The 23,003-nt window shown below is 45.3% G+C and overlaps 1 long non-coding RNA gene across 1 annotated transcript in view; it reads right to left on the reverse strand.

Annotated features, from left to right (window-relative positions):
• Positions 1-631: 631 nt before the first annotated feature.
• LOC141275829 (uncharacterized) overlaps positions 632-23,003 on the reverse strand; it is a 66,106-nt gene continuing 43,734 nt past the window's right edge. Inside the window, exons 2-5 of the long non-coding RNA XR_012324222.1 lie at positions 15,151-15,253; positions 9,822-9,946; positions 9,560-9,622; positions 632-4,220 (exon numbers count right to left, since the gene is read on the reverse strand). This is a non-coding gene — a long non-coding RNA (uncharacterized lncRNA). The remainder of the gene's footprint in view (positions 4,221-9,559; positions 9,623-9,821; positions 9,947-15,150; positions 15,254-23,003) is intronic.

Raw genomic sequence — 23,003 nt, forward strand, 5'->3', positions numbered from 1 at the left:
GATTTAAAAATTCCAGTTCCATGTGTTTAGATTGTTTAGCAGTCAAGCTGGATGCAGGTACACAGTGCAGAGATCACTGTCTCACCTACCTAGCACCAGCTGGAGAAAATCGGTTCCTATAGTCCACTTAATCAAACTACTTAGTATGGAAGATCTAAAGGGTTATTTAAATTCCAACGATAATATATACCAGGAAAAAAAGTTACTGTAAAGACTACAATAAGTTTTGCGCATATTATCAAATCTTTACTACTATGAATGCAATTAGTGATGAAATAAGATAATGGGTCGTCCCATACCTCTCACACAGCAGGCATTTGATACTTATTGAATCTGAATGTAATGGGCCTTATCCTCCTCTCAATACATCAGAGATACAATTTGCAAACAGATACATGCAGCCAAAGCCACCTCGACAACCTCGGTTCCCTTCCCCGCAAAGTCTTCCTCCAGCAGTTGCTAAGCAGGGAAAGTAACAAAGTCAGCAGCCTTGCCTTTGATTACAGAAGACAATCAGTTATAGCACAATATGTAGCCGGTTTGTACTGTATTAATTTGTGCTTACTTGTGAATGAGCTGCTTACTAAAGGCAGCCGAGCTGAACAAGATCCAGTACAAAGTCATCCTCTAGTGATTCCCCCCACAGGAGATCAGGGATGGGAGCTGCCCTTACCCACCCACCTGCCCATCCTTGACCAAGGTAGAGATTCCCCGCAGGGAGGATAACTAGATGGGCACTTGCAGTGTTTGGCCTAGAACAGCAGGCTCTCCTTTAACTCCTAGTTTTATAGAGCAGGCTGGGATTTGCTCCCAGGTCACCCAACTGGTCCCTTGCCTGCCAAGGCACAGACCACACTGTACCTGTACAAAAGCCTGGACACACATAAGGCAGTCTGGGAAGTCTCAGGGCCAAGGGAGAGGTCAGAAGCCTAATCCCTGGTGGGTCATGGTGAGTTGAGTTGGCCCACCTGGTGAGGAAGGATGGTGAAACATGCCCAGCATACAGTTCTGCATTCTCACAGTCAGGAATGGGCGCAAACATACAGTGAGGGATGAGGTTCTGACAGGTGAACTACCACCTCTTCCAAGAAGCCTTCCCTGATTTCTCACCTGAAGTGGCCTCTTTCCTCCTCTGTGTTCATAACACTAGGTCCGAACCCCTCCTGGGTCACTGTACCTACTAAGCTGAGTTTTATTCATCTCTGTTTCTCTCTAGTGCTCGGCAGAGCGACTGACACCTGGTAGGTAAAAATAAATCTGAGATGGAGAGGTGATACCTTCTCGGGCTAGGAAGTTAAATTAGATCCCCTCTAAAATCTATGGTCATGGTCAGTGCTAGTGGTCTGCAGTTCTGTTGTTCTGTGCCCCTAGGGGTGAGAGAAAAGTTCTATTTCTTGTCTCCTCATCACACAGTAATAAACTTCCCAACCACAAGTACAGTCATTGCTTTCTTTCCATTTTTATCCTAACAAAACTTTGTTGTATCTTTTATGCATGCTACATGATAAATATCAACCAGATAAAGGACAGTGTTGACTGATAAGACTGAGGAGAAACGAGATTTGATGTTCTGAATTTTGAAGAGAGGTCAGTGGAAGGCTGCCTCTCAAATCAAGTTTTTTGTTTTCCAAGTGTAGCAGTCAGGGCAGGTGTGGTTACGCTGCAATAACAAACAAGCCCTAACTTCAGTGGCTTAAAACAACCAGAGCTTAGGTCTCGCTCCACCACATGTCTGCCGTGGGTCAGCAGAGGGGCTAAACATGTGGAATACCACGTACAGGGTGAGGCCGAAGCAGCCCCCACCTAGAACTTGGCCGGTTGCAAAGCCTGAGGAAAGAGGGTGTCTCGCAGGTCTGACCCCAACAATTCAGTGATCCAACCTAGAAGGAGCACGTGTCACTTCTGCTCATCACGTATCAACCAGAACTACTCACCCACTGCTCCACATCCCATCCAGGCCAGGAAGTCAGAGAGCCCAAAGCATTTGGGAAAGAGTCTTCCTGGGGCTTCCCTGGTGGCGCAGTGGTTGAGAATCTGCCTGCCAATGCAGGGGACACGGGTTCAATCCCTGGTCTGGGAAGATCCCACATGCCGCGGAGCAACTAGGCCCGTGAGCCACAGCTACTGAGCCTGCGCGTCTGGACCCTGTGTTCCGCAACAAGAGGCCGCGACAGTGAAAGGCCCGTGCATCGCCATGAAGAGTGGCCCCCGCTCGCCGCAACTAGAGAAAGCCCTCGCACAGAAACGAAGACCCAACACAGCCAAAAATTAATTAATTAATTAATTAATTTAAAACAAAATCCGCCTGACAATGCAGGGCACACAGGTTCGAGCCCTGGTCCCAGAAGATCCCACATGCCACAGAGCAACTAAGCCCGTGTGCTACAACTACTGAGCCTGAGGCTCTAGAGCCCGCAAGCCACAACTACTGAAGCCCGTGCACCCTAGAGCCCGTGCTCCGCAACAAGAGAAGCCACCGCACTGAGAAGCCCACGCACCACAACGAAGAGTAGCCCCCGCTCACCACAACTAGAGAAAGCTCGCACGCAGCAATGAAGACCCAACACAGCCAAAAATAAATAAATAAATAAATACATGTATATAAAAAAAAAAAAGAAAGAAAGAAAGAAAGAGTCTTCCTGGCTGCAACCCTTCATCCCTCCTCAGACCTCATTTTCCTTTATTTTTCTAAATTCCCTTCTACCCCAACAGTTTCTGCATATCAACACCAGGCTCATCGTGGGGCCTGGCTAAAGCCTGGTTGATTGTGAGGCGTGAATCTTGCTCTCCAAGTGAAACAACATACAAATGAATCTGGGGTCTATTTCAGAACCTGGCGTGGCCCCTGAACACGGTGTTGAGGAGAAAGTTCTATGTGTGTGGATGATCTTGGAAAACTCAGAGAAGAGGAAGAAACAGAAGCAAAATCAGAATTCTGCCTTGTGTCTGCCATCAGCAGCGAACCGACAGCTATTTGCCAAGCCCGCCAATACCTGCAGGCTGAGCTCTACCTCGTTCCTGTAGGTGATGCCTTCAATGTACTGTCTTGTTCAGATCTTGCAGAACTGGCGCCAGTTTCTGCACTTTGTTGGAGAGAGATGTGGGCCTCGGGCACTGGTAGACAGAGAGTTCTTTTGCATCCTTGGGGAAGTGGGGGCATGTCTTGGGCCAACATCAGCCAGGGGCCCCAGACTGGCTCCTCCCAGGATGGGCTTTGCCTGTTTGCATCTCTCTGGCACCTCCAGCACAAAGTACACTCAGTTAACCGGAGCACAGTAAATATTTGTGGAGTTGAATCAGAAACCATGTGCCCACAGCATGTGGAGATCTTAGGGTACAACTCTTTTTCAGGTAGGTAAACCACAAGGACACAAGTGGGTTACTCATGACATGGCTCTGAGCGAGGCTCTTCTTCCCTGGCCTTTCAGAACAAGGTGGGGACGAAAGAAAGGACAGAAGAAGCGATAGAGAAAGAGGGAGGAAAGGAGAGAGGGAGGGAAGAAAATAGGGGAGGGAGGAGAGGAAGGAGGGAAGAAAGAGGCGCTATTATTCTGTTTCACTTTCTGATGCTGCCTTTGCCCTTCCACCCAGTTCAGGCCCAAGAGACTCCTCTCCCTCCCTTACTGAGGAAGGAGGTCTGTCAGACCCTCGGACCCTTGGGCACTCTTGGGCACCCAAGCCCCCTCCAACTGCCCTCTAAGTGGCCTCAAGCACCCTCCCCATCTCCACGTGCAGCCCAGAAATCAGCTCCCCAAACTTCTCATCCCTCTCCAGGATTTCTTAACTGGGGGTCCCTGGTCACCACCCAAACTCCCATCCAGATGACCCAAAGCCCTCCAGCCCCAGTCAGATGGTCTCGCCCACCCCCCTGCCCTCCCTGCACCCCTGTTCCAGCTTGGTCACAGAGGGAGTCATCGTTCACATGGTGTCTAAAGTGCTTTATGCATTTCCCTCACCACAAGCCTCCAGGTGGGGACCATTCTTATCCTCATTTACAGAGGAGAAAACTGAGGCAGAGAAAGATTACATACCCAGGGTCACGGGGCTGTTGCTGGCAGATCCAAGGTCTAAAAGCCAGAAGCCAGGCAGCGGCGGTGGGTCCAGGGTCCCCTCTCTTCTCTTCCCAGACTGCCAGTGGGGCTGAGGGCTCAGACAGACCAGGTGGACCTGTGTGACCTGCGGGCAGGTCACTTCACCCCTCTGAGCCCTACCTTCTCCACCTATAAAATGAAGGCAGCTGCCTCAAAGGACAGAACACCGAAGAGGATGACATGGCACTCAGTGACTGTTGGGTGCCTTCACTGGTTTTTTTTTCCCTTTTCACCTCTGCTAGTCCCTCCTTGTGCCCCTCCTCAATGACAACAGGAGCATTTCTTAAGCACCCTTTGACATTAACGGCATGGTAATTTATTGAAATATTCATTTGTGCTTGCTCTGGTATTCTTTACTTCTTCGCTCCTCCATTTCAAGCAGGCTTTGTGCTACCTTGCTTGAGGGATTTAATAAAGACATTCTTGGGGAAAAATTTAAAACCCTGGAAGAGATAATGCTGAGCAGTATTCCATGATAATCAATTTCCTACAATTTATCTATCCATTGGTTGGTGGACATTTGCACTGTTTCCAATTTTGATGTTGGAAATGATGTTTCCAATCATGATGTTGCAATGAATATTTGCATATAAGTCTTTGTATGAACAAATGTTTTCATTCATCTTGGGCAACTACCTAAGACACTCTATGAGACTGTGTCTTCTTCAAAGTGACTGTACCCTTTTGCGTTCCCACCAGCAAAGTAGGAGAGTCCCACATCCTGGTCAGAACTTAGTGTTGTTGGTCTTTTTGATCTTAGCCATTCTACTGAGTGTGCAGTAATATCTCATTGTAGTCTTAATTACATTTCCCTGATGATTAGTGATGTTGAGCATCTTTTCACGCATTTCTTGATCATTCAGAAATTGTCCTTTCTGAAATATCTGATCAAATCTTGTGCTGGGGCTTCCCTGGTGGCGCAGTGGTTGAGAGTCCGCCTGCCGATGCAGGGGACACAGGTTCATGCCCCGGTCCGGGAAGATCCCACATGCCGCTGAGAGGCTGGGCCCGTGAGCCATGGCCGCTGGGCCTGCACATCCGGAGCCTGTGCTCCTCAACGGGAGAGGCCACAACAGTGAGAGGCCCGCATACCGCAAAAAAAAAAAAAAAAAAAAATCTTGTGCTGTTTTTCTTTCATTGAGTTATTTCTTTTTTTTTTTCATTAGTTGTAATACTATTAAATTCTTTATGTATTCTGGATACCAGCCTTTCTTCAGATATATGTTTTTATATATTTTTTTCTCAGTCTGCTTGCCTTTTTGTTTTTCTTAACTGCCTTTTGAAGAGCAAAAGTTTTGAAAACTGACGCAGTCCATTTTATTAATTGTTTCTTTGATGGTTCATGTTTTCTGCGTTCTGTTAAAGAAATCTTGGCCTAACTCAGTGCCACAAAGATTTTTTTCTTGTGGCTTCTTGAAGAAAGTGTCATACTTTTGGCACTTAGGTTTAGCTCTTTGATCCATTTTGAGTGAATTTTGGTGTACGGTATGAGGTAAACATGGGGGTCTTTTTTTTATATATACAGATATCCAGTTGTTCCAGTACCGTTTTATATTATTATTATTTTATCCCATGTTGTACAATTAAAGTATGCCACCTCAGGATGTAAAATCCCCATAGGCATGGTGCAGTCCTCAAGACATTAATAATAGGACTCCAAGAATGTTGTAGAAAAGCATGACTGAGTTCCTCTTTCTCCCCTGAATCCCTTGGGATGTCCTGTACTGTCTCCCTACCATCTGTGTCCTTCCACGAGTTAACAGAGGCAAAAAAACCAGCCACCTCCTTGCTCCACTGTTAGACATGAGGTTACATTACTGAAAAACCTCATTGGGCACTTATTCAACGTGTCTATTTCCAGTGGTCTCTGAGCTCTGGGACCGCTGGTATCATTCCTGTATCATGTCTAACATGACAGTGTAGACACTAGGCAGTGTAGAAATATGTATTAAATGAATGATATCATTTTCACCTAGCAGCCTGGCGAAGATTATAAAATATTGACGATAACCAGTGCTGGGAAGGGTATGGAGAAAAGAGAAGCCATATACACTGATGGCGGAAGTGATTTTTTTTTTTTTTTTTTTTGCGGTACACGGGCCTCTCACTGTTGTGGCCTCTCCCGTTGCGGAGCACAGGCTCCGGACGCGCAGGCTCAGCGGCCATGGCTCACGGGCCCAGCCGCTCCGCGGCATGTGGGATCTTCCCGGACCGGGGCACGAACCCGTGTCCCCTGCATCGGCAGGCGGACTCTCAACCACTGCGCCACCAGGGAAGCCCGGTGGAAGTGATTTTTAAATTGATATAACTTTTATAACACTTCTGAAAAGTAATCCAGCAATAATTAAACTAAACCCACTAAGAGATCCAGAGCATTCCTGTACTTAGCTGTGCTAAAAGCACCTGAGTGTCTGATAATTAGGGTTTGATTAAACGAACTGTAAAACCTCCATATGATGAAATACTCTACAGCCACTAAAAAGGAAAACGACTAAATCAATTAAAGATGTTAAAACACGGTGTGTATATATGCTCTTGTTTTTAGATAAACAAATATAAATTTCTTTATAGACAAATATACATATTATACAGCAAAGTATTAATAGTAGGTATTCCTGGGTATTGAGTTTTTTAAATTGATTTACTATATTCTCTAACTATTTTTTAAAGAGTACATATTCTTTTTAAAAAGGAAAACTGTACAGCTATTTTCATTTTCAGAGGGAAAAATATTCTGTCTAAAAAAAGGAGAATATGTTTCTTAAATCACCAAAACCCAGGTAAACCCCTACGTCCTCCATGATGCTTTCCCTACTTACTTCAGCTTACAGAGATCTCTTCCTGCTTATAAGAGTTAGACCCCTCCTCTATAATTTAGCATGTCTACACTGTCGTACAGGTGCGAGTCATTTGGTGAGCTATGCCTCATCTCCTGGGACACACTGCATAAGCTCAGGGAGGGGGACATTGGGACCTGTTGCCACAGACCTGTTGCAATGCTGGACACATAGCAGATGACCCTTGAGAACTGCCAGTTAATTTCCTGATACGTTACAATGGGCTCCTGTTGCTATCTGCCTCGGGCCAGACACTGCTAACATGTGACACCCAACACCATTAACCCTCATCTCAGTCACACAAGGACAGTGTGCACATCCCATTACACAGATGACAAAACTGAGCCTCAGAAAGATTAAGGGACCTGCTCACATTTGCGCAGCTGTTATGTGCGGGTGGGAGGTGGGATTTGAACCACAGTTATGTGGCACGAAGACCCATGCTTCAGAGTGAATCAACCACGTTTATCCGCTCTTCAAACATCGAACAGCACCTCGCCTAGACTTCTCATCGAGGTTATGCCTAATCAAGATCGACCTTTTGAGGAGCTTGGGGACAGAGGTCATATAAGCACACAGGAGTTGGGGGACAGGCAATCAGGAGTTAACAGAGAGATGTTTCCACTAGTCATCTGGATTTTCGCCTTTGCACTCACAGACATGCTCACTTTCAGAGCCTTTCCTAGTGCAGGTCAAATCTCAGTGACTTTTAAACCAGGGTTTAACATTCTCTCTTGCCCCCCTCTCCTCTCTCCCTTCAACAGTTGTTTAGATGGGAGGATAAGATGAGTCTGCCTAAAAGATTGGCTCAAACAATATTCACCTTCATCTTTTTTTTTCTTTTTTGCCCTGGGGTGTAGTGAAAAACCATGCTTCTCCGAGTTGTTTATGACCCTCTCTGGAGATGAAAGGGCTCTCTACAAACCTACTGACCCAAAAGTGTTGTGAGGTGGCAGGACACAAAAAAAGGAATTATCTAAATATTCAGAGTTAGAGATGTTTTTCCATAAAACAATCTCTTGGGTTATGTGGGCAGCGTGAGAAATACTTGTTAAATATTCATCTCCAAAATATAAAACTCCTGTATGTCAGAGGAAAAAGAACAAAGGTAAACAGCAAGTAAAAATGTGATGGAAATATTCATTGAAAAAGAGCGAGAGAGAGAGAGAGAGGAAGGGAGGGAGGAAGGAAGGAAGGAAGGAAGGAAGGAGGAAAGAAAAATGAAGGGTGAAACTATTATATATAAAAAGCTTATGTGAGCAGCTAATAACACCACCAAGACCCCAACAGACATTTGAACAAAAAACATGGATGGAATTCTTCATATAGACAGACAGGAAATATAACTGGATAACAGAACATGGGGAAAGTTACAACATCAATAATTTAAGTGAAGCAAACCAAAACAGACAACACCATTTTAGTGTATCAAAGTAGCAAAGGTTTGTGTGAAATGATACATTTTCCTTGAAGCAACTGGAACAACCACTCTGGGAGTACAGGTGTCCTTTATCCCAGCAGTGGGGCTGAGGCACGGAGTGTGGTTACCTACAACCTATAAAGTATGATGGCCACCAGTCATCCGCTACAACCCACTACAGACAGCAACGGGGATGGCTTTACTGGAGCAAACCCTGAGGGGCTTGTTTGCAGTTGAGTGGGCACCTAGCTGTTTCTCTGACCCTCCTGGATTTCTGTGAGCTACTGAACAGTCTTTAAAATACTCACGATCCTCTTAAGCTAGCAGAGTAGTTGCCTCTAACCAAGAACTCTGAGTGATACATACTTGACTTTCCAAAGCTTACTTTCCCCACAGGAAAATGCAAGGAATGATGCATATTTCTAAGTGAAAAAAGCCAATCACTGTATGATTCCAACTATATGACATTCTGAAATTGGCAAAACTATGGAAACAGTAAAATGATCAGTGGTTGCCAGGGGTTGGGGGGAGGGAGCACAGAGGATTTTTTAGGGCAGTGAAAATACTCTGTATGATACCATAATGGGAGATACATTTGTCTAAACCCATAGAATATACAACAACAAGAGCGAACCCTAATGGAAACTACATACTTGGGGTGATTATGATGTATCAGTGCAGCTTCGTCAGTGGTGATAAATGTCCTGCTCTGGTGTGGGTGTGGATAATGGGGAGGTGATGCATGAGTGGGGGCAGGTATACGGGACGTATCTGTACTTCCCACTCAGCTTTGCTGTGAACCTTGAATTGCTCTAAAAAATGGTCTTAATTTTAAAAGGACACCTTTATTTATTTTTTAATTAGTTTGGTTTTTTTTTTTTTTGGCTGTGCCACTTCTTGCAGGATCTCAGTTCCCCGACCGGGGACTGAGCCTGGGCCGTGGCAGTGAAAGCCCAGAATCCTAACCACTAGGCCACCAAGGAACTCCCTAAAAGGACATCTTTAAATTATAGGAAAAAATTATGCTTCAAAGAATTGCAAAGATGGGACTACGTCAACTTTAAGATGCTGGGGTGATTCTCGAATTGAAAGCTGGTAATTCTAGGTTCCTGTAGATGAGTCAGAGCAATGCCATCGATATTAGGAACTGAAACAGAGATCCTTTTGAACATGACCTCTACTGAGAGTGGGGGAGGTGGGGGGCGACTTACCTCAAAGCGATGTTTCTCAAAAAAGAGCAGGTTGAATGTTGGGGGCTGGCAAACAACAATCACCTTGGAAGACAAACATTATTTTGCGGAGTCAAACTTTTAATATTCAAGACGTGAAATAATCTCATTATGATAATGACAAACCCAGGGCTCTGAAAATGAAATTAAGAATGCTTCTCGGCAAGAGAGAGCAGCGAGGAGTAATTGTACACAGCAGGGTGTGAATTTTCAGAGCCATGGGAGCGGGAGTTACTATGCTCACATGAGATGCTTCAGAGACAGCGCGGTGCCGGGACTCAGAGGCAGGAGTTCTGATCCGAGGTCGGCCACCAGCCGATCATGTGGCTTAAAGCAAGTCATTCTCCTTCCCTGGGTCTCAGTAGCCACCTGAGATAAAGCCAGAGAAATGCAATATCCAGATACCTAAGTGTTTGTTAGGATCTGTTAAGTAAAAGGACTCAGGTAGTAATACTCAGCGGTAACATTCTCTGGGTGGAAAGGATCCATCTCTTCTCCCTGCTTTTAATTGCAAGGTCAGCGCCATTTGGACAAGAACACGTCTCCTCTTGAGTAGTACTAGGCTACGCTCAATAGTGTTGAACTTCAACAAAATCAGTCATCCAATGCTACCTACCATTTAGGTGACCCCTGACCAAGCAACTCTATTAGCCAGCGACATTTGGGTTAAGAAATCCAACTCCAGGGCTTCCCTGGTGGCGCAGTGGTTGGGAGTCCGCCTGCCGATGCAGGGGACACGGGTTCGTGCCCTGGTCTGGGAAGATCCCACATGCCGCAGAGCGGCTGGGCCCGTGAGCCATGGCCACTGAGCCTGCACGTCCGGAGCCTGTGCTCCGCAACGGGAGAGGCCACAGCAGTGAGAGGCCCGCGTACCGCAAAAAAAAAAAAAAAAAAAAAAAAAGACATCCAACTCCAACTAGGGTGAACCAAAAGGGACATTTACTGGCTCCTGTAATTGGGACCTTCAAGGGGCAAAGCCGGCTTTAGGCATGACTGGATTCAAGGTTTCAAGCACTGTCTTGAGGACAATGTCTCTTTCTAGAGCTCTGCTCACCTATGTGTCGTCCTTATTCTCAGGTGGCTGCCACCTGCTCCAGGCTTACCTGCTTCAGCTCTGCAGCCACGGTGGAAACTGCCTGCCTCCTTCCCAACAGCCCCAGCAAGAGTCCAGCGCTTCTTTCTGCTGGGCCTAGCTGTGGTCACGTGCTCATCCCCTCACCTGTCACTGGGACAGAGAATGTGGTATTCTCATTGGCCAGGCCTGGATAACATGTTCATCTGGGAGCCAGATGTGGGGGCAGCCCCACCCACATCACAAGAAGCAAGGAGGGGGCAGGGTGGCTCCCCAGAGGCAACCACCCCAAGGGGCTGAGACGGATTCTGCTACAAGAAGGAATGCTACATGTATTCGTTTCCTATTGCTTCTGTAACAAATTTCCACAAACTTAGTGGCTCAAAATAGCACAGATTTGTCATCGTACAGCTCTGGAGGTCAGAAATCCAAAAGCAGTCTCAGTGGGCTAAAATCAAGGTATCATCAGGGCTGTGGCACTTCCGGAGGCTCTGGGAAGAATCTGTCTCCTTGCCTTCTTCTAGCTTCTGGAGGCCACTTGCATTCCTTAGCTTGCAGCCTGTCCTCCATCTTCAAAGCCATTGCACAGCATCTTCCAATCTCTCTCTCTGACTCTCACTCTTATTTCTCCCTCTTAATAAGGACCCTAGTGATTAAACTGAATCCACCCAGATAATCAGAATAATCTTCCCATCTCAAAATCCTTAACTCAGCCACACCTGTAAATATGTTACCTTCTATGGTAACATATTTACAGGTTCCATAGATTAGGATTGGACATCTTTGGGGGCCATTACTCAGACGACCACACTGCATGGGAAAGAACAGATTTTTTTTTTCTTTTTACCGCATCTGTCCATGCTCTGCCATGAACCAGCCCCCTTTTCATCTCAGTTTATCTGTACAATGAATACGCTTACGTCAACGGCTGAGTTGTTGTGATATAATGTTCGTAAAAGCACATTTACATCGTGAAGCATCATACAAATGCAAGTGACCATTTCTGGAATGAAATGCGGGGATGTTAAATTTCACCCACCTTTGCAGCCAGCCATGCCTTGTGTACCACGAGGCTTCCCTCCCCGTGGAAGGAAAGGTCTCATCTAAAGCAAAAAGGTCATTCATCAGCTTTGAGTCATGAAGTAGCACTGGAAGCCAGGATTTGCCAAGAGAGAAAAGGACTGTCTCTATTTCTTTAGCTCCCATTAACCCGTTAGCAACAACCAGGCCAGGTGGCCCAGATGCCAGAGTTTCCTCCACATATGATGTTGTGACCCAGAAGACATGGGAAGCCACCTGTTCCCACCTCAGTGGACTGTGGGAAGAAGAGAAAAGAAGACAGAGGGAGTAGTTCAAATGCCAGAACTTTGTACCGCCTTCCACCTCTGCCTTGGGACCCAGCCAGAGATGAATGATCAGACCCAAGGGGCATACTGGACTCTAGCAGGAGGAGGGTCATGCCATATTTTCCCATAAGTAACTTGGAGCAGAGGGGTGGAAAGGAGTCCAGCACAGGGTGGCAGCAACAGTAGAAGGATGCGTCTGACAGGCGAGGTGGCCTGCCACACCACTCGTAGCTTCCTGTGGCCTGTGTGGGATATGCATGGCTTCAGAAAGCAAGTCGCTCCAACGGAACCTAGAACCTATTGTGATGCAGTGGTTACTGATCCAGAAAAGACACATGTGGATCCGAGGCCCTGTGCGGAAAAGAGTTAATGTAGCTGACCTGAGAGTATTTGCAAGGGTAGCCCTTGGCTGCCATCTGAGAATCTGGATTTGGAGAGGGCTCTCACCATCCCCAGAACAGAAAACAGTGGCTCGCTACGCCAAAACTCTTTGTATTAACAATATGGTTTATGCAGACCTCTGCCTTCCTTCTGGAAGTCTGGAAATTTGGTACATGCTAGGCAAAGGGTCCCTACACGACTGGCCCCAGTAAAGTCCCTGGACTCCTAGGCTCAGTGGAGCTTCCCTGATAGATACCGTTTCACACGTGTTGTCACAACTCACTGCTAAAGCAGTTAAGAGTATCCTGTGTGACTCCACTGGGAGAAGGCTCTGGACTCTTTTTTTTAAAATAAATATTTATTTTTTATTTATTTATTTTTGACTGCATTGGCTCTTCGTTGCTGTGTGCGGGCTTCCTCCAGTTGCAGCGCCCGGGGGTTTCTCTTCGTTGAGGTGCGTGGGCTTCTCATTGCGGTGGCTTCTCCTGTTGTGGAGCACGGGCTCTAGGCGCATGGGCTTCAGTAGTTATGGCACGCGGGCTCAATAGTTGTGGCTCGCGGGCTCTAGAGCGCAGGCTCAGTAGTTGTGGCGCACGGGCTTAGTTGCTCCATGGCATGTGGAATCTTCCCAGACCAGGGCTCGAACCCGTGTCCCCTGCATTGGCAGGCGGATTCTTAACCACTGCGCCACCAGGGAAGTTAGGAATTTTTTATTAAGCTTTCCTTTTTTATTCATTATCCTTAATAAAACCCTACAAATCTTCATAGGGAAATTATATTTACAGATAGATCCATAAAAAATTCACAGTTTTGGCTTGACTGTGGAGAGTCAAGTTTGTCTTTATCCATCTGTGTCCAGGTGAGTCAACCGTAAATACCTTCAGATTTTAAAGTTTTGTAAGTAGGAAAAAATTCCCTGAAATCCAAGGCCGTTCCATAAATCAGCGCCTGAGGAATATTGGCCTAGTAGACCTAAGAAGTCCCCGCCAGCTCTAACGTGCTGTGATTTTTCATATGGAATTCACTCAAGACAGGTGTCTGGATCAGAAAGTTCCTTTCCAATGCTATCATTTCATGTTTCTTAGATTGTATAAATCCCTCTTTAACACTCTCATTTTTACATACACACACACACACACACACACACACACACACACGCTTTTAAATTTAAATGCTTTTAAATTCTTCTTTCATATTTTAGGGGAAAATGCAAGAATGAAATACTTAAAGAAAAGCCAAAATACCAAAGTTTGGACAAACTAAATAAATAAAAGAAGGAAAAGTGATGGCAAAAAAAAAAAAAAGCGAAAAATTTTTTTGTTCCTCCAATCTCAAAAACATAAACTCCACCCAGGCAAGGGCCTCAACTGCCTTGTTTAGAATTAGTTCTCCACCCTGACAGAGTAGGTACTCAATAAATATCTGTTAAATAAATGAATGAATTTATCAATTCATTTTATCATCAACACGTCTGGAACTGAACTTATCACTTCATTATCATTAGTGTTCCCTGTGCTTCCCATACACACAAGCTGCTGCTATGTTAAGGCAGTTGTTTCTTTGCTACAGAGACACAGAGGCAACAATTCATTTTTCCTGAGGCCTCATCAAGAAAGACAGGGGAACAGTTTGAACTTTCAAAGGAAGCTGTGTTTGGCCCCGACTTTACTGCCAGGAACTGGCTCTAAGTGAACAGGGGAAGAGCTTGTGCTAACACGCTCTATGGAAGTTTCTGTAACGAGTCTCTAGGGTGGCAGCCACAGTTCAGGCAGGGTGGTCTGTAGTGGTCAAGATCACAGTCTCCTTTCCAGGTCTGCTACTTGCTGGCTGTGTCAGTGTAGTCTTAGGCAAATTCTCCAACCCCCTTGTGCCTTGGTTTCCTTGTCTATAAATTGACAATTAGCATAGCCCCTCCCTCGAGGGTGTTGAGATGATTAAATGAGTTAAAATAATATAAAGCACCTTTTAAGCTGGTGTGGACAAAAAAAATGTTGCCTGCCAAACCAGTAAACAATGAATGTTGCCTGCCATCAAGCCGTCAACCACTGCAGCTGCCCCCCCACCGTGTGCCCTCAGGGGAACTCAGGGTGGATTAAAACAGGACACTGGCGCTAGATATTTAAGATGCATGCTTAAGGAATAATTTCAATGAGCCTAGATTCTTGCATCTTCCCATACACAAAGAAGCACTAAAATCATTAACTGGAGATGTCTGTTTTGGGGGATTAGCAGTAATCTTTCAATGTTTGACTACATGGTTTTTTCTTTTTTTTTTTTTTGCGGTACGCGGGCCTCTCACTGTTGTGGCCTCTCCCGTTGCGGAGCACAGGCTCCGGACGCGCAGGCTCAGCGGCCATGGCTCACGGGCCTAGCCGCTCTGCGGCATGTGGGATCTTCCCAGACCAGGGCACGAACCCGTGTCCCCTGCATCGGCAGGCGGACTCTCAACCACTGCGCCACCAGGGAAGCCCGGTTTTTTCTTTTTTTTTTTTTTTTCAGCAAAAGCTCCTAAATATCCCGGATCCTCCCTTACCTCTTCAGAACAGCTCCTTAGAGCTCCCTGAGAGGCTGTCTCCCAGGCTATAGTCCTCGGTAAGGTCCCTGAATAAAAGGTAACTTGGAACTTTTATGTTGTGCATTTTTCTTCAGTCGACACTGGATATATGTAAGGGCAGCTCTTGTTCTTCCCATTTAACAGATGAGAGACAGAGGCTTAGAGAAGGCAAGTTCTTGACCCAGACCCCCATAATATGGCTGAATCCCTTGCAACCTACCTGGACTAAGTTCTGGTTTCTGAGGGCAGTACCGACGTCCTTGGAGTGCTGATGACTCAACAGATGTGCCCTGAGTGTCCATCACTCTGTCTTATTTGGCCACCTGTACGAGAAAGGTTATATTTAACTTGTACTGAGATTGCACCGTGAGCCAAGCCCTGTAACAGGCACCGAGGATACAAAAGTGCAGGGAATCTGGTCCTTGCCCTGGGGAAGCTCGTAGGTGATGGGGAAACAATTGTGGAGACTGAGCTCCCCAGCATTTCAGTAAACAGTGGCCAGTGCTCTGTTGGATGGCTCCTAGGGGAAAGGACATCAGACCTGAGTGTGGAAGCATGAGGAAGTAATAGTTAGGCAAATATGTGGAGGTCGGGGGAGGGGAAGAGGGTAGATTCAGGGGGAGAAGGCTTCTCAGAAAAGGGAACTGAAGGGTGTGGGTGAGGGGGAATTGGACGAAGGTGGTCAGAGGTACAAACTCCCAGTTATAAGATAAATAAGTACCAGGGAATATAATATACAACATGATAAATATAATTCACACTGTTGTACGTTATATGTGAAAGCTGTTGAGAAAGTAAACCCGGGACTTCCGTGATGGTCCAGTGGGTAAGACTCCACGCTTCCAACGCAGGGGGCCTGGGTTTGATCCCTGGTCAGGGAACTAGATCCCGCATGCCGCAACTAAAACCCCCTCGCAGCCTAAATAAATAATAAAATAAATAAGTAAATATTTTTAAAAAAAGTAAATCCCTAGAGTTCTCAACATGGAAAAAATTGTTTCCTTTTCTTTAATTTTGTATCTATCTGAGAGGATGGATGTTCATGAAACTTACTGTGGTGATCATGGCATGATGTATGTAAGTCAAATATTATGCTGTACACCTGAAGCTTCTACAGGGCCGTATGTCAATTATATCTCAGTAAAACTGGAAGAAAAAAGGGAGCGGGACTGAAGAGACAAAGGCACAAAACAACACTGGGATGTTTGTGCTATTGGCTCCCTAATCGCCTAGAACAGCGCCTGGTATGTGGTAGATGCTTGACAAATACGTGTTGATTGAATAGGAAACTGAGGTTAAGTTAGGCACTATTCCTTCCAGAGGAGAATGAGGCCCAAAGAGGCTGAGTAATTTTCTCAAGGTTCACAGAGCTAGGAAGTACTGTATCCAGGACTTTCGACTGAGAGTTGAGGATGGAATAGTAACATGTGTTTGGGATTTGGTGAATAGAACATGATCCAATAGCTCTTGGCTTGATGTGAGCCAAAGGGTGGGAGTCTTCACTACTCAGCTATCAGTCTTGATGAGCAGACTATTTTAGTTTAGAATATAAACTGTAGGGGAGCAGAATTTACCACCCCAAAATGTGTCTTTTTGGAATAAATTGGTTATTTTTAAGAAACAGCAGACGTGGGAGAAGCTCTGAAAATCAAGTAGAAGTTACCCTTCCTAAGAGATGTTTCCGTGTATAAGGAAATCTCCATTTGTAAGGGTGTCTCCCTGCTGTACCAGGAAGAGGAGGATGACACAGCTTCTAGAAACTCTTAACAGTGGAGAAAGCAAGGACCTAAATCTGCATCACAACCTTACCCTTGTTCACTGTGCTTTTTCCTGGTCACCTCCCATAACTGACTCTCCACCCCTAACATCTTCTCCTGTCTTTAGCTGAAGATGGTATTTAAGGTGAGGACTTCCACCTTTTCAGAGTAGAACCTAGAAGGGAAGAAGCCCCTTCTCCCCTACAAAATAGGGTCTAGAACAGATGACTCAGTGCAGGAGGTAGTGGTCAGATCACTCTTGCTTCCATGTCTTCAGGAGCCTTGATGGGCCAAGCTCCCTATGACTCAGTTTGACTCTAGGTAATAACAACGTGAATAATGCCCCCCATGTGCTTAGCACAAAGACAGGCAGAGACTTAGAGCGGGCCAGAGGTCAAATCCTCTACTTGCCAACTGTAGCCTTGAGCAAGCTACTTCTCTTTGACCCTCAGCTTTCTCATCTATAAAATAGGGATAAATAATGCCCACTTTCTAGGACTGTTAGGAAGATCAGACGAGATGATGCCTATGGAAGGAGGAGGAGGGCAGAAAGGGAAATGTTGACCACTGACCTCCCAAAAGCCCAGAAAACCCATAGGTCAAGCAAAACCCATAGGTCACGCAAGTTCATTGGACTTACTGCAATAAGGGAGAACATCACCATGACAACATGTGAGTGATGTCTCAGAAGAAGGATGTCTAGGAGGCCAGTTACAGGGTTTAGGGCTGGAGATGGTTGGTTTCAAAGTGGGTCTTGCATAGCTGGAGGCTGTTGAGATTTGGGGCAAATATAGTGATACAATAGCTTTTGATCTGGTGTGAGTCACGGGTGAGACTCTTCACCACCAAGCTGTCAGTCTTGATGAGCAAACTATTTGGTTAGTTTACAGTCTTATATTTGTTAAGAAATGAAATTCGAGCAAGTAAATTTGAAGGTCTAATTGGCTTAACTGGTAATTCACAAATGGGGCAGCATCCCTGGTGCTCTGAGGGGGTTGAACAAATTGGAAGGTTTATATAGAAGAAGGATGGGGCAAGGGAGCTCTTAGCAAAAGAAACAAAAGGATTATTTTTAGGCCGGGACATCTTTTGTGGGGGAGGGAACTACAAAGGTTTTATCACGCAGATTGCCTCTTCTTGGGGAAAGCAGGGGACAGCAGGAATAGATAATCCCCTTGAAAATCACTTCATTTGTGCTGACTTGAAAATTTCAGACTGGTTGATTAAGATTACATTTCTGGTGAACGCTGAAACTACAGTTAGGTCAGGTATTAAATCTAGGTTTGGTATCATGGGCTTTAGCACAAGTGACACCATTTGGAGTCTGTGGTTTTTCTCTTTAATATAATCCAGGGATAAATACTTATTTTTTTTCTTTTCCCAGTATTAACACAAGGACAGGGAAATGTGTTGGCTCAGTTCTGAGGTTGTCACCAAGCACGTCAGAGGAATGACCTCATTTAATTCCACAAGAGTCCCAGGAGGAATGAAGGAAAGGCCTTATCTTATCCCTCCTTCCCTGTAGTCCTAGGAAGTAGATTTTATTCATTCCTACTTGACAGATGAGGAAACTGAAGTCAGCAGGCATTATTATTGGTTCCAGAGGGGGGAAAAAAAATGGGACTCAGACAGGTTAAGGACTCTTCCCGAAGTTCACAGAACTAGTAAGTAGTGTATCCAGGATGTGAATCCAGCACTTTTGACTGTGAGTTGAACATGGACATATCATCATTTTTCCTTAAACCAAACAAGGAAAAGTGGAGCTATCTAAGCATTATTTGTAATAGCCCAAGCCAGAAAAAGAAAAAAAAAAAAATCTGTTAACAACAGAGTGGATACATAAAAAGCAATGTAGTCACACAATGGAATGCTCTACAGCAAAGAAAACGAAGGAGACACTGCCAGATGCCCCTACGTAGCTGCATCTCACAGACACACGTGGAGGGAAAGAAGCTGGACACAAGAAACTACCTGTGTGGTTCAATTCATAGGAAGTTTATGAGCCTAGGGGTTAGAGGAAAGGACAGCAATTCCTTTGGGAAGGAAGCAGGGTAAGCGGTTCCTTCCACTTCTGCGGGGGGCCGGGGGAGGGGTCTGGAAGGAGGCAAAGCTCTATTTCTTTACCTGGAGGCTGGTTACACAGCTGTGCTCCCCTGTGCTAACTCATTGAGGTGCACGCTGGTGGCCTGTGCATCTTCCCATATGTTATATTTTTATTTAAAACTTTTAAGCAGAGATATCTATACTTTGCTTTAAATGTTAATTTCAGGATCGCTATTCCAGAAGATGTCTGTGATCTTCCAAGTTGAAATTAAATGAGTAAATGCCCCCAAAGCACTCAACGCGGTGTTGGGAAGGGAGAGCTGCGCTCTATAAATTCTAGCAAGTGTTATTATTACTTTTATTATGTCTTTCACTTTCCAAACAGCAGTGGAGAATTTTTGAAAAGCACACCACAACTAATTCCCAGCTCGACTGCCAGGAGTTCATTTAAAGGGGGCCAGGGGCGGTACCAAACAAGGGGAAATCCCCAGCATCCAGGCCGTTGATGAGCATGGCCGCGGGCCACGGAGGGCTGGCAGGGAGCTGTGTGCGCCTCGGGAGGGCCCAGCCGCCTGCCAAGCTCCAGCGCAGCCCAGATCCCCTCCCAGGTCCATGCGGTTTTCTTTGCCCTTTTTCCATTACCTGCACAGGACACCTTTTTATAACGTGAGCTTCTGGACTCAGACGGAGCACAGGAGCATGTGCTGTAGGAAAAACAGAGCAGCGGCTGGGCGCTGGCGGCCACCAGGACCAGCAGCCATTGCCATCAAGTTAACTGGGTAGGACCCACGGTGGGACCCACCCCGAGGGCACCTACACCCCTTCCCTGGCTTGCGCCTCGCACCCGCGGCCGCCGGACCCTGTGTCCTACCCGGGGTCTAGTACCTTCCGCGCATGCTCACGGTGCTGGGTTGACACGCACGTTATCACACGTCCATGCTCACTCACACATGCTCGCGTGCTGACAGTCACACGCTCACACACACACGCACGTTCACACTGTCACTCATCCAGAACAACTTGTGACGGAGAAATGCCCCTTGTCCACCAGGAGAACCTTGTGAACCCAGGGCGGAGTTTCTCAAAACACTGTTCCCATGACAGCCTATACACAATCACCCGCTATGTAAAAATATGCAGCCTGAGGCCGAATCTGCAGCATCATGGGCCAGGAGTCTGCATTTTAACAAGTCACACTGCTGTGTTTTTTCCTGCAACAAACCTGAGAGCCAGAGATCTTTCTAGAGAAAAGGCAGAGAGAGGGATGTCGGGGCACGAGGGAAAATACTTCCGCAGCAGGAGTGCACAGGGGAATGTGAGTCCACAGCTCTGACCCACAGCCCCCCCTGCTCTGGGCACAGTGGTGGTCGGTCTGGCTGAACTCGGGGGAGGCTGGGGAGCAGCTGCAGAGGCTGAAGTTGAGTTTTTGCCCTTCTTCAGTAGTGGAAGCACATTCCCAAAGGCTGGAAGAGCGCAGATGTCGTACTCTACAATAGGGTTATTTTCTCAACCCTGGAAGCTTCATTGGGGACTTTTATACTAGATTGTTTGACTATCTATTGCCAGGTAATATACTATACCAACATTTTATGGCTAAAACAACAACCATTCTATTAACTCGCAAAATTCTGTGCATTGACCAGATGATTCTTTTTGTGACCACAGAACCAGCCCCAAATGGGCCCTATCCTGTTTTTAACAAGATACTGAGTTGTTTTTCAGAGACAATGGAACAAAACTGCACATCATGCAGCCGAAACATGCTCAGAGGAGAAGATTTTGACCTCAAACCACACCTAGAACCAAAGGACAGGGACATGACCGGAACCTGAAGGCCAGAGCCCTTTCAGAAGCACAGGGTCCACTGTCCAGGAAGATCTGGTGCTGAAGCCCCTCTACCACACCTTATCATAAAAGGCCAAGTTCCAAGGCCCTCCAATCGAAACCTGCCCACCAGCACTTCCACATCCCAACCTTCCTCCCCTAATTCATAAAAGTTTGACCAAACCCCAGATCGGAGACACAGATTTGCCTCCTGTCTCCTTGCTGGTCAACCTCGTAATACAGCTCTTTCTTTTCTCAAAAACTGGTGCCGTGATGGTGGCTTCCATGTATGCTGGGCATTGAGCTCTTTGCTTGGTAACAGTGTCTGCTGGTCTCACTTGAGGTCTCTCTTGTGGCTTCAGTAAGATGGCAGTTGGGACTGGAACACTCAAAATGGCTTTGCTCAAACATCTGGCACCTCAGCAGCAGAAGGCTGGACCTCTCTCTTTCTCTCTCCCATGGTCACAGACCCAGCGTGGGTTTCTTTACATGGCAGCTGGATTACAAGAGTGAGTGTCCAAGAGAAAATAAGTCCTTCTTCCTCACCCCAGATTTTCACACCATTTTTAAACAATCTCGAATGAATCTGTCTTTCTTTAATAAAGTTAACTATTGTTGTAGCAACAACTAGAACTTTTTCAATTAATCACCAAGAGTTTTTCATACCATCAGGTGTCAAGGAAGAAAGCAGTATGTTTTGGCAACTTCCAGATTTCCTATTTTATAAAAGAGGCAAAACCTTTCCTGGAGTCAACCATGGATAGAGCACCATCCCTACAGATGCCAAATAATTCCATCAAGACAGACCATTTGTTTTCAAACATGAAAAGACATTAAATATATTAAATTTCTGAACAAAAACATTAGAAAAAAATCTTAGTGACCTTGGGCTTAGTAAAGATTTCTTAAATAGGACACGCAAAAAAACATGAACTATAAAAGGAAAAAAAATCAATGAATTGGACTTCATCAAAATTTAAAATTTTGCTCTTTAAAAGACAGCTCTGAAAATTAAAACGCAAGCCCAGCTGGAAAGAAAATCTTTGCAAAACATAGAGCTGACAAAGGACTTATATTTACAATATAAAGAGTACTAACAGCTCAATAAGAATAAACAACCTAATAAAAAAAATGGGCAAGACATTTGAACAACACTTCACCAAAAGAAGTGATAGAGGTGGCAAATAGATACATGAAAACATGCTCAACATATTGGTAATTAAAGAAATGAAAACTAAAGCCACAATGAGATAGTACTACCCACTACTAGAATGGCTAAAATTAAAAAGACTGGCCATATCAAATATTGGTGAAGATGCAGAGCAACTGGAACTCTTACAGTCTTCAGGTAATACATATACTATGGTACAACCACTTTATAAAACAGTTCGGTAATTTCTTATAAAGTTGAACATATACCTACCATATGACCCAGCCATTCCACTTCGAGGTAGGTATTTGCTCAAAATAAATGAAAGCATATGTTTACATAAATACTTACATGAATGTTCTTAGCAGCTTTGTCAAAGGAAACAAATCAAATGTCTATCCATACGATGAAATGCAACTCAGCAGTAAAAAGGAAGGAATTACAGATACACACAACGGGATGATTCTGTGGTGTCTCAAAATAACTGTGCTGAGTGAAAGAAGCCAGACACCAAAGGATACACACTATATGATTGCATTATATTAAATTCTGGACAGTACAAACTATAGCAGCAGTGAGATCAATATTTTCACCTGGGCCCAGGAGTACAGAGAAATGGGTTACACACAGAGGCATGAGGAGGCTTTGGGGTTGATGAGTGTGTTCATTATTTTGATTGTGGTGATGGTTTCACAGGTGTACAAATATGTCAAAACTCATCAAATTATACAGTTTATTGTATGGCAATTATACCTTAGCAGTGAGCAATCAAATAAAATAATGCAAAAAAAACCTTAATAAAAAATACATGTTGGGGGACTTCCCTGGTGGCGCAGTGGTTAAGAATCTGCCTGCGAAATCAGGGGACATGGGTTCAATCCCTGGTCCGGGAAGATCCCACATGCCGCAGAGCAACTAAGCCTGTGAGCCACAACTACTGAGCCCACGTGCCACAATTACTGAAGCCCTCGCGCCTAGAGCCTGTGCTCCGCAACAAGAGAAGCCACCGCAATGAGAAGCCCACGCACGGCAACGAAGAGTAGCCCCAACTAGAGAAATGTGCAGCAACGAAGACCCAACACAGCCAAAAATAAAAATAAATAAATTAAATTAAATTTTAAAAAAATACATGTTGGTCTTTACTTATTTGGGGCAACTCCTTCCAGCAGAAAAAGTATTCTTGAATGTCATCATTTATAAATTTTACAAATGCTACACCATGACATGTATTGGTGAAATCTGTTGACATATCAGCTTGGATAGAGAAGCTATTGTTTTTCACTTTATTATATAAACCTC

The sequence above is a fragment of the Tursiops truncatus genome, chromosome 11 (assembly GCF_011762595.2).
Source record: "Tursiops truncatus isolate mTurTru1 chromosome 11, mTurTru1.mat.Y, whole genome shotgun sequence".
In the NCBI taxonomy this organism is placed as follows: Eukaryota; Metazoa; Chordata; class Mammalia; order Artiodactyla; family Delphinidae; genus Tursiops; species Tursiops truncatus.